The following is a 10,008-nucleotide window of genomic DNA, read 5'->3' as shown; positions in this document are numbered from 1 at the left end:
CGGAAGAACTCATCATTAGCTACATGCATAGCTCCTTAGAAAATCAGAGGGTACTACCTTTCAAGATAAACAATCAGGTTCGATTGCGTGCTTATCTTAGTGATTCATCCATACCGGTGTTAAGGGTGTACGTGGTTGAAAAGATGAGAGAGAATGAGAACTAAAATGTAGAAGAACAACAACAAGAAGATATCATTGATGATAGGTTGGATGATCTAGACATGAATATTCCAGATGATGATCAAACACCTACGCCCGTTAATGCGATCAATACGGTGGGCAGTTCATCTCGATCGACACAGTCTGGCAATCTTCAAGATGACGGGATAGACTTTTTCAATGGAATGCCATTCAAGGACAAGAAAGAACTATCTACCACTTTGTTTGTTTCTTGCTTGAAAAAAGATTTTAGAATAAAGTAGGTGATTAATTCGAGCAATGCCTTTTGCTACAAATGTGCTAATCCGAACTGCAAGTGGTAGTTGAGAGGGGTGAAGCACGTAAGTTCTGACAGATTCATTATTCATAAACATGAAAATTATCACACATGTGGTTCGGAGCACATCTCGGTCCAAAATCCTCATGCTATGTCAAAGTTCCTCGGTGAATATTTTAAGAATAGTTTCCCCGATGGCAAAGGCCTTTCTACAAGGGTTATGGCCAATCAACTGCTTACGAAATTGGGTATCCTGGTCAGTTATTAGAAGATATATACGACCATGGGGATTGCCAAGGACTTTGTTAGGAGGATATACGAGCATAGGTAAGCAGTCCTGGATGTCTACCATTACATGATTGAGTCCACAAATCCTAGAAGTAAGACGACATTACATGTTGATGAAAACGAAAGGTTCAAGTACTTTTTTATATCATATGGTGCTTGGATTCAAGGTTTTTGACATTTGAGAAAAGACATAGCCGTCGACGGTACCTTCTTGAGGAGCAGGTATAATGGAGTTCTGCTAGCGGCGGTGGCGTAGGATGCGGAGAATCACATCTTTCCTGTCACTTTTGTGTAGCGGACAAGGAATGTGATGCCTCTTATGAATTTTTTTGAACAACTGCAAAGCTGCGTCGAAGATACCGAAAAGTTGTGTTTTGTTTCGGATAGGCATCCAAGTATTCCAAAAATGGGTTCAGTTTTCTTCACTTCAGCTTACTTTGGCTGTTGCATCAGGCATCTTAGAGAGAATATTTGGACCAACTATCACAACGAAAGAGTCATGACCCTTTTTTATAGAGCAGCTAAAGATATAGTAGAGAGGAGTATTTAGACCATTTCAATCGAATAACGAATGTACATCCTAAGACAGCAGAACATTTCACACGTGTCGGTTTTGAGAGATGGAGCCGGACATTCTGTCCGGCAGATAGGTACATTCCTATGAATTTAATGTCTTATTTGAGTTACAAGTTTAATATGATGTTGTACTAAGTGATTCTTTTGTATAAGTACAATATTATAACATCAAACATAGCTGAATTGGTGAATTCATTATTTGGCGATGAAAGAGAATTTTTTATCAAGGCTCTATTTGAAATAATAAACAAGAAGTATGGCTAATTTTTTAACGAAAGGCGTGTGCAGTACGAGGGCACAAGAAGAGCCTCATTTGTTCTAGAAATCGGAAAAATAATATCAACGAACATCAGTATGGGAAATAGGTTATTATCTCATCAAATAGCAGATTACAAATTCAGTATCACCGGTCATAGTGATGTTGCCATGGTCGATCTTCATACATGAAAAATATGAAAAAAAAATACCCTATCCACATGCAATGACAGCGCTTCGAGCTCAATACGGTGCAAAATATGGACCTAAAATTTATGAGCACTCCTCTCCATATTATTCGATGGAAAAATATAAAATGACATATAGTGGGCATATTACTCCGGTACCTCCTGAAGAATCTTAGGTTGTTCCTGCAGAGCTTTTGGAGAGATTAATACCTCCTCCATTTATTGACCCAAACACTATCAAACTGGGACAAAAGGAATATAAGATGAGGTGTAGAGTTGGAGAATCATTTCCATCAAGAAGAAACAAGTGCTGCGTATGTAAGCGCGCTGGCCACAAAAGAACTACATGCCCGGATCGTAATCCACCATGATCGTTGTAATTGCAAAAACTTGTGTTGTTGTTTGTTATGGAATTTTATATATTTAACTCATTGTTGTGAATGTAATTTTATCATTTATTATATATAAAATATCTTTTTAATAACTTGTGCATCAATTAAAAGAGGCAAAACATGAACTAAATACAACAGACCATAATTATTTTCAACAGATTACCTATCTGTTGTAACAGATGGATATTAACTGGAAGAACACAATAAAATTCATCAAACTGAAATGTTTTCCTCCGACAGATGACAAATCTATCTCAATAGATGGATAATCTGTTGACAGAAACCCAACCGATGACCAATCTGTTCCAACACATGGTCCATCTATTGAAAGAACTCAAAAGCTAAAATTGCTAGCATAAAATATCTTTTTTAATAACTTGTGCATCAATAAAAAGAGGCAAAACATAAACTAAATACAGCAGACCACAATTATTTTCAATAGATTACCAATCTGTTGCAACGGATGGACATTAGCTGGAAGAACACAATATAGTTCATCAAACTAAAATATTTTCCTCTAATATATGATAAATCTGTCACAACAGATGGATAATCTGTTGACAGAAACCCAATCGATGACCAATCTATTCCAACACATGGTCCATCTATTGAAAGAACTCAAAATCCAAAATTTCTATTGCTACTGGATTCAAAATTACTCCTTACCTCCAACCGTCGACATGTTAACATGTATGTTTAGAAGAAATAGACAGAATGAAAATTGAATAAGAATTAAAAAGACAAAGTCGACAAAAAATAATTTTTTCATTAAACAAAAAATAAAATACATTAGGTATAGATCCGATATAGAAAAATTAAAATACATACACTAAAAGAAAAAATATATTCTAATTATTATTATTATTATTATCATCAATATCATTATTATTGCCAGCCGGTCAATCTTCAACCGGCAGCAGCAGGGCCCTCTTCAGCCTGCGAATCTCTCAGAGTATCCTTGCTTTCACGACGCCCAACTCCCACTGTAGGTCATTAACCTACCTCTGAAGTTCTCGCACTATGTTACGCAGAATAGCAATGTCCTAAATAGGATCAACCATATTTAGAACATGCATGAATTAACAAAAAATGTAGACACAAAAGTAAAGAAAAGAGTTTGAATATAATACAATGTATACTACTAACTGGTAGATTTACACAGGAAAAAAACTTACCTCAATGAGTAAGGAATATGCACTTTGAAGAAAAGTGGTTGAAGATGTCATACGAAAAGAAAAAATGCAAGAAATAAATAAAATGGAGTAGGGACCTATTTATAGAGGATTGAATCTGGATGTGTCAAGCCAAAAGGTACGACTGTTCAGCTCTATTGTATTAATTACATTAAAACTGCTGGAATTTTGTTCTGTGAAAAGTTACGACTTTTTCTTTTACATTAATACTTCTCACCTTTTCAAAATGGATTGAGACTTGATAACAGTCGTTATTATTGAGCTATTACAATAGATCGTCCATCTATCACAATAGATTTATAATCTGTTATAATAAATGATCTATATGTGCAATATGTAAGACATCTATTGCAACATATGGATTATATGTTGCGACAGATGGACCATATGTTGGAGAAGGTGTTTTGATTTCTTCTAACAATTGATTCATCAATTGCAACAGATGGAGAATTTGACTCAACAACTGTTTTGAATATGTTAGATAAAAGATCACGACTCTTTACCTCTTTTTTAATAGTCATCACATGCGTGCAGATGAATAAACACTGTCTGATATGTCTTAATGTGGTAGAAAGCATAAGGTGCATGTAGATGAATGGATCTACTTTCATGCCTGGGAGTTATGTATTATTGATCAGGCTACCGTGACAGACACACATAAAGTACAATAATTTTGTGAATGTAATTTTTTACCAATTAGACATTGATCCTTCAAACAAGATCCTGCATTGTACAGTTTAGTTTTATAGGTGCGAACTGATAAGGTTGAAGGGTTCCAAGACGGTGGTGTTGATACCCTGTTACAATTTAATGACGGTTTATGCTCATATTTTTGTGTCAAGTTTGGGGAAACATTTAAGTTTTTGGCGGCAGTGTAAACATCCAATAGTGATTGGACTGATTTAATGGCTCAATGGACTTCTTGAAAGGCCCTCGAAGCCTCGCACTACATCAAACAATGATGGAACCAATAAAAATTCCCCTGGTCCAAATTTATATGAATGGGTTGCTCAAGAAGACTATTATACAACAGAAAGTGCTTGAGAGAATACCTGTGCGGAAGGGGGAGGTGGAAAAGACCATATATCATTTCAGACCCTATTTAAGAGGAAACACGGAGAAGCAAGTACGGAATTTCTATCGAATCTGGCCAATGAAATTGACACGAGAAATGAAAAAATTGAATGAGCTTCAAATATGGAAGTGTATCCAAATATAAAAATCCCTCTGTCATTCTTGAAAAAGAAAAATGGACAAGAGGACTGGAGTTGGTCACTTTGCTAGAGACTGCAACTAGCGAGCGTGACCTCAATGAAGACTCACAAAGTGCAGGACCAGAACTCTAAGGAAGCAGCTTCGTGAGCACTGGAGATAGGTAAGATTTTCAGTCAAGAATGAAACATGAACCAACAACTCCAGAAGTAAAAATAAGGAAAGCCAAGGGATCAATTTCTGAAGTCTAACTTTCATCCCATGCCTTCTGTTTGTGGCTATGATCAAGTCAATGGCAGTAGAAACAAAAAGGTCTGAAGTTGGGCAGAAATCCCATGTCTTATTTTTTCCACTACCTTTAACCTGACCAGAGCCATAAACAGGAGGCATGGGATGGAAGTTTAACTTGAGAAATTGCCACCTTGGCTTAATCCCTTATTTTTAATTCAGGAGTAGTTGGTTCAAGTTTTAATCCTGACCGACAATCTTACCACCTTCCGTGCTTGTGAAACAAAAAATTTAGAGGATTGGTTCTGCATTTTGTAGGTCTTTATTTAGGCCACGCTAGCTAGTTGTAGTCTCCGAACAAAGTGCACAGCTCCAGTCCACTTGAGCATTTTTCTTTTTTCAAGAACGACTGATGGATTTTATTTTTGGATAGAGTTTCACATTCGTAACTCATTCAGTTTTTTCATTTTTCATGTCAATTTCATCAGCCAATTTTGCTGTACTTTCCTTTCTACCTTGTATTTCTTTTTTAATAAGGTCTGAGTTGATATATGGTCTTCTTCACCTCCTCCTTCCCACACAGGTATTCTTACAATAACCTTCTGCTGTATAATAGTCTCCTCAAGCAACTCATCCATATAAATTTAGACCAGAGTAATAACTATATTCATTTCCATTCTTGTTTGCAGCAGTGCGAGGCTTCAGAGGCCTTTTAAAAGTCCATTGAACCCTTAAAGTCAGTGCAATCACTATTTGAATATTTACACTTCCACCAAAAACCTTAACCCTTCTCCAAACTTGACATATAAATATTAGCAAAATCTTTATTAAACTGTAATAGGCTATCAACACCACCTACTTGGTCCCTCAACCTTACCAGTTCGAACCTAATAATCTTAACTGTAAAATGCCATATCTTGTTTGAAGGATTAACGCCTAATAGGTAAAGAACCAACATTCACAAAATTATTATACTGAATGTGTGTTTTCACGATAGGTTGATCAGTAATACATACCTCCCACATATGAAGTGGTTCCATCTGGAAGCAACTTATTCTTTCGAACCCATCTTTACTCTAGCTTTTAATGCTGGTCGGGCAAAAGTTGATCCAATTTCACTTCCTTTTATCTGTAAACAAGACAAATACCTTTGATGACAAACAAGAGAAGAACAAAAAAAACATTATAAAAGGGTAACATAAAATTGAATGAATCAACAGATGACCAATCTGATTCAACAGATTCCCTACCTGTTCAACCGATGAGGCATCTGTTGCAATAGATGGATGACATATTGCAACAGATGGGTCATCTATTGGAATAACTCAAACCAGCCTTGCTACTGGTTTAATTTCTTTAAATAGTTGCTCCATCTGTTCCAACAGTTGATTCATCAGTTGCAACAGTTGAGAAAACTGTTGCAACACTACCAATAATGATATCAACAATAAAAAAACAACACCATATATTCCAACACCATCAACAACAAAAACACCATATGTTCCAACACGACCACCACCCACAACAACAGCACCACCAAAGTAACAAACAAAAGGCATAAAAAAATTATACTGACAACAGGGCTTTTTAAGTTCTCCCAACAGATGACTTTTTTTTTTTGCATATTTTAAGAAAAAACAATGGTTCGTTCATTCAAGACTTTAAAGGCACCTTTTTTTTAATTTTCTCAATAAATAGAAAACTGGTAATAGATAAATCATTAATAACAACTGATGTAAATATCTAATTTAAATAACATACAAAGAAGAAGACGAGAAGGAAAGAGAAATAATGAACCATACCTGCAATGTAAAAAAAAAAAGATTAGAACATCCAGTTCAGTCGAGAAAAGATATTGATCGGTTGAGATCCAAAAGAATCCTCATCTGAAAGAAGAGAGAAAAGAGAGGAAAAAAGGAGAGAGAGAACTGAGAATAAAGAAGAGAAATGAGTTGAGTTAATTTATGACTGAAGGAGAGAGTATTCTAGATATGAGTTTTAAATATTCATTAATAACTTTTGAGGAGCACGAGGAGACAGTGACATTGAAAAGACCATATAAGACTACTCAATGAAGAGATTTTTGAGTTATCCAAGTAATATTTTTTACCGCCTTAGTATTTTATCTTTTTTACCTCGTACAGGAAATACCTACATTTCTTTAAAAAAGATCTTAAAACATCTAAGTCATACTTTACAACAAATGACAATTTTTGTTTGAAAAATTTCAAAGCTCGATCATCTATCGCAATAGATGACAGTGCCTATTTGATGATTTACAATAGATGGATAATCTGTTGCAATAGATGACTTAATCTGTTTGATAAATTCCAACAGATAAGTCATCTGTTGCAACAGATTGAATATTTATTTTTATATAAGTTTAATTGAGTTCATATGTTCAACTAATACCTAAATTGATTAATCTAAGACTAGGAGTGAGTTCTCATATAGTCAACTACAACTTTAATTGAGTCTTTTGGCAATTGTATGATGAGACAGTATTGTGTTTCTCCCAACCATAGTCGTCGATAGATCACATGGAGGTGAAGTGATTATTATTACCTAATATGTTTAGCTAATACCTTAATTGATTCAACTAATACCTTAATTGATTAATCTAGGACTAGGGATGATTTCTCATAGGGTCAACTACAACAGACGACAATGCCTATTTAATAATTTACAATAGATGGATAATCTGTTACAATAAATGACTTAATATATTTGATAATTTACAACAAATGGGTAATCTGTTACAACAAATGACTTAATCTATTTGATTAATTTTAACAGATAGGTCATATATTGCAACAGTTGAACATTTGTTTTTATACAATTTAAATTGAGTTCATATATTCAACTAATACCTAAATTGATTAATCTAGGACTAGGGGTTAGTTCTCATAGGTCAACTACAACTTCAATTGAGTCTTTTCGTAATTGTATGATGAGACGGTATTACATTTCTCCCGATCAGAGTTATCAATCGATCGATCGCTCTGAGCTGAATCGATTCTTATTACCTTATATGTTTAACTAATACCTTAATTGATTAATCTAGGGCTAGGGGTAAGTTCTCATAGGGTTAACTATTACTTCAATTGAGTCTTTTCATAATTGTATGATGAGACGGTATTGCGTTCCTTCTAACCAGAGTCGTCGATCGATCGCTCTGAGATGAATTAATTTTTATTACCTTATATGTTCAACTAATACCTTAATTAATTAATCTAAGACTAGGGATGAGTTCTCATAGGGTCAACTACAACTTTAATTGAGTCTTTTGGTAATTGCATGATAAGATGATATTGCGTTCGTTCCGACCAGAGTAGTCGATCGATCGCTCTGAGATGAATCAATTCTTATTAACTTATATATTCAACTAATACCTTAGTTGATTAATATAAGACTAGGGGTGAGTTCTCATAGGGTCAACTGCAACTTCAATTGAGTCTTTTGTCAATTGCATAATGAGACAGTATTACGTTCCTCTCGACTAGAGTCATCGATCGATTGATCTGAGCTAAATTGATTCATATTACCTTATATGTTCAATTAATACCTTAATTGATTAATCTAGGACTAGGGGTGAATTCTCATAGGATCAACTACAACTTCACTTGAGTCTTTTGGAAATTGCATGATGAGATGGTATTGCATTCCTCCCGACTAGAATCATCGATCGATCGCTCTGAGCTAAAGTCATTCTTATTACCATATATGTTAAACTAATACCTTAATTGATTAATCTAGGATTAGGGGTGAGTTCTTATAGGGTCAACTACAACTTTAATTATAGAGTCATTGATTGATCGCTCTGAGATGAAGTAATTCTTATTACCTAATATGTTCAACTAATACCTTAATTGATTAATGTAGGACTAGGGATGAGTTCTAATAGGATCAACTACAACAGATGGCAGTGCCTGTATGATAATTTACTATAGATAGGTAATCTATTGCAATAGATGACTTAATCTGTTTGATAATTTACAACAGATGGGTAATCTTTTGGAAAAGATGACAATCTGTTTGATAATTTACAATAGATGGGTAATTTGTTGTAACAAATGACTTAATTTGTTCGATTAATTCCAACAAATAAGTCATCTATTGCAATACGTTGAACATTTGTTTTTATACAATTTCAATTGAGTTCATATGTTCAACTAATACCTAAATTGATTAATATAGGATTAGGGGTGTGTTCATAGGGTCAACTACAACTTCAATTGAGTCTTTTGACAATTGCATGATGAGAGGGATAAAAATTATGCATATCTTTTATAATTTTAAAAAATAATTAAGATCAATTCAGACCAAATTAAAATTTTCAAAACTTTTCATTCTTTTTCAAAATACAAATCAACCCATACAAATCATCCATTTGCGAGAAAAATATTTTATCATTTCAAATCTCAAGTTCTCACTCTTTTCTCTCTCTCAACAATACAGACAATAACTACTCAACAAATTGCTCAACCTTTCACAACAAATCGATATTCTTCTTATTTCTGACCATATACGTGTTATTTTCGACTTCATCCTTGCTTGTATCTGTCGTTTTCTCTGTCTTCGTAGGTAACAGAGTTCGAGAATAGTTCTCTATTTGTTAGTTTTTTTAAAAATAAGGGTTTTTATGTTAATGATGAAAAAAAAGACTTTTAGTTGTATTATCTTTGAGAATAGGTTTTCAATTTTGAGTTTTGATGGTAAAATTATAGGAAAAACTCAAGAAAACCCTAGTTTTTATCGTAGTGTTTCGTTGACTATCGTGGTCTTGTTGGATAGTATTTGTGGTATTGGTGGTCGTGGTGGTGGTGTTGGTGGTCTTCGTAGTGGCACTGGTGGTGTTTGTGGTGGCTGTTGGTGGTATCGATATTCGTGGTGTTTGTGGCATTGGTTGGTGATGTTTGTGGTGATGGCTGTTGGTGTGTTGGTATTGGTGGTATTTGTAATGTATTTTTTAAAATTTATGCATACATCAATTGTAATGTAATTTTTACTTTTTTGTTGTTTGTAGGTAAAAAATGTCTCCCAAAATAAACGAAAGTGAAAATGGATCAACTTCTAACCACCTAACAAAAAAGGCTATAGTACAGAGGGATTCGGAGGAGCTTCCTGAACATTTCAGAGGAGCTTCCTGAACAATCTCAGTCAGGGAAAAGTAAAGCTGAGGAATGATATGAAAAAAATATTGAGGGAGGTGGACAAGGGTCTGTAGATGGTGATAAAAA

This window comes from Capsicum annuum, chromosome 11 (genome assembly GCF_002878395.1).
Source record: "Capsicum annuum cultivar UCD-10X-F1 chromosome 11, UCD10Xv1.1, whole genome shotgun sequence".
In the NCBI taxonomy this organism is placed as follows: Eukaryota; Viridiplantae; Streptophyta; class Magnoliopsida; order Solanales; family Solanaceae; genus Capsicum; species Capsicum annuum.
Note: the sequence above shows the minus strand (reverse complement) of the source record.